This window comes from Momordica charantia (genome assembly GCF_013281855.1).
Source record: "Momordica charantia cultivar OHB3-1 chromosome 3 unlocalized genomic scaffold, Mcharantia_2.0 BLBB01000003.1, whole genome shotgun sequence".
In the NCBI taxonomy this organism is placed as follows: Eukaryota; Viridiplantae; Streptophyta; class Magnoliopsida; order Cucurbitales; family Cucurbitaceae; genus Momordica; species Momordica charantia.
Window position 1 is genome coordinate 16,259,464 of NW_028275161.1, and position 2,945 is coordinate 16,262,408.

The 2,945-nt window shown below is 33.3% G+C and overlaps 1 pseudogene; it reads left to right on the plus strand.

The window, feature by feature from the left end:
* Window positions 1-380: 380 nt before the first annotated feature.
* On the plus strand, window positions 381-2,055 carry LOC111012729 (secoisolariciresinol dehydrogenase pseudogene; annotated as a pseudogene).
* The last annotated feature ends 890 nt before the right edge of the window (window positions 2,056-2,945 follow it).

Genomic DNA, 2,945 nt, shown 5'->3' on the forward strand with positions numbered 1-2,945 from the left:
GATCTGGAAATTGGGTAGAAAGCTTTCGAGTGGGGAGGGAGATGATATGAGGAAAAAAACTCGAAAACTACCCGACCCAACCCGACCCGATATCTAATTGAAAATGAACAATTTCGGTTCGTACCGACACGATAAAATTTCACCCCGGAATTTGACAGTAGTTTGAACATTATTGTTGTTTTGGTGTGTTTTTTTGAAGGTAAACGAAAGTACTTCTGAAAAGTAGTAAAAACAATAAAATCACCAATAATTTTGCTTTCTTTTGATCTTTTTTTGCTAAAAATCATTTAAAAATTAACTCCTATACATCAAGCTGGTTGATGCCAATGGGCCAAAATACTCAAGTATATAACACAGAAAGAGAGAGATAGAGAGACACCATGGGCGTTCACTTGCTTCCGGCCGCTGCAACCAGGTTTAAATCTCGTTTTAGTTTTTGTATGGTCTAAATATTCATAAACCCGAGAATTGATTCGTTCTAAAAATCAAGTTTTCTAACTCCTTCTCATCATATAAGTTTTATATTTCTGTCTCGACAGGTAAAGATACTTATATTAAGTTTTTTTTTTTTAACAATTTCTTTATCTTGTCGTGGATCATCTTCCTTCTAGTTTTTTTTTTCTCCTTTTAGGTAGATTTTTGAGTAATATTGGACGAAATTGGTCATTCGAAAAGGAGTGGATCTTCCTCCATATCCTAAAATAATTAATCTCATTATTCGCAAATGTTTGAAAAGATTTAATCCAAACTATATAAAAAAAACGACAATGAAACTAAAGTTTAAATTGATGTAGAAATTTGGACAAATATCTCTTGAGGTAGCTTGAGGCAATAACAAGACCTCATACAATATTTTTAGTTTTTTCCCTTTTTGGTTATAAAATTAAAATCTAAGTACTTGAAGTGAAATTTCACTGTCCCCTTTCAAGAAAAAAAAAAAATTTTCATTGTCAAGTTTGTCTGGTGTCTAGGGCGCATGTACTAAGGGCGGTGCCACCCCTCTTTATTTCTTTTAACTTATGAGAAAAAAAAAACATTACTTATTATATATTATTTTATGTAAAAATTAAAAAAATATATTATATAAATAAACCCAATTTTTTATTCGTCAAATTATAAATTTAGTTCCTACCATAGAGTCGTTTAGAGAGTCATGCACTATCTTATATATATTTAATTTTATCAATGTACATATATAATTACTATTAGACTAGAAGGTAAACTGGCACTAATCACCAGTGGGGCTAGAGGAATTGGAGAATACACTACAAGAGACGATTTAGGCCACTCTCTTTCCAACCATCTATGCCCTTCATCTTCTTCCTTCGTCCACTGCGACGTAACGAAAGAGAATGATGTCGAAAACGCTGTCGATACGACCATCTCCAAGTACGGAAAGCTCGACATCATGTTCAACAACGCAGACATTTTTGAAGACCTAAAGTTCAACATTCTCGAAAACGAATCATCAAACTTTCAAAAAGTTCTCAATGTCAACCTCCTTGGAGCCTTTCTTGGGACGAAACAAGCGGCGTGAGCAATGATCCAGGCTCGTCGGGGCAGCATAATCATGACCGCAAGCAGTTGCTCGGTCATTGGCGGGGCGTGCCCGCATGCATACACACGAGCTCGAAGCATGGAATGGTGGGATTGATGAAGAATGCAGCTGTGGTAGTGCCCACACAAATGATTAGGGACTTGTTTAAGCTTGAAGATGGCGATGAGTTTCCAAATCATTATTCTCATTTGAAATGTGGAGGTATGTTAATGGAAGAAGATATTGCAGAAGCTGCTTTGTATTTAGGAAGTGATGCGTCTAAGTTTGTGAGTGGCCACAATTAATTAATTGTTGATGGAGCCTTCACTGTTGTAAACCGAGCTCATTGCTCATATGACCAATCTGGTAATTGAACAGGTCTTGGGAAATTATTGTGGCAACAACAACAAAGAATCTGTTGAATTCTTCTCCAGTAGTTAAATTTTTAAGGCTTTCAGCTGTGTCCATAATTATGCTATTGCTACTTGTGGTGTTTGCCATTCATAAAGATTTGATTTATGAAATGTCATTTAAACTTTGGTTTAAATTCAATTTGGGTCTGTAATTTATCTTATTTTAGTTTTTCAACTTTTAAATATTTTAATATCGGACACATTAAAGAGAAAATTACCATTTTTTTAAATAATATTGTCATTATTTTGCTACCGATTGTTAATTAATAATAGATGGAATGATGGATGATATATAGAGTTTTGAATGTGTGAGTTGATGTCTCCGTGTGACATATATTGAAACCACATAAACTCTTTTAGAATAAACGTCAACATGTAGTTAATACATTTCCACAAAGTCACGTCATCTATCTATATATTGTTATGCTTGCTTTGGCTGTCATCCATATCTATATTAGATAGTATTTTTTTTTTCTTGAAGTACAACACGTGGAATTGAACTCACGACCTATTAGTTGGAGATATATGCCAATTGCCGTTAAACTGTGCTCAGTTTGGTCATCTATTAGATAGTTTTGATGGATTTGATAGATGACAATACACATTAATAATCCACCTCACATAGTCTATGAGGCTTGAATGTATATGTTAACAAAGATGGGAACATACATATTTAAAACTATCACATCTATTTAACTAAACAATTGATGGTAGAATAATTAAAAGAACTAACATTATTAATTTTTTAAAATTTAAAAACAAAAATAAAATAAGAGTAAATTTACACGACTAAAACAAGAATCAACCTTTAAATTTTTATTTATTTCTTACCTAAGGTGAAATCTATGAGGTTGATGGGGTAGAGGGCTCACAATCTTTTTTTTTTGTGTTTTGTTTTACATTAGAGCCATTACAAGACTTTTCTTCCAAAATGATATCCAGACATTCAAGATAATTTGAGTCACTCTCCTTCCCACTCAATTTACGTGTGAAAA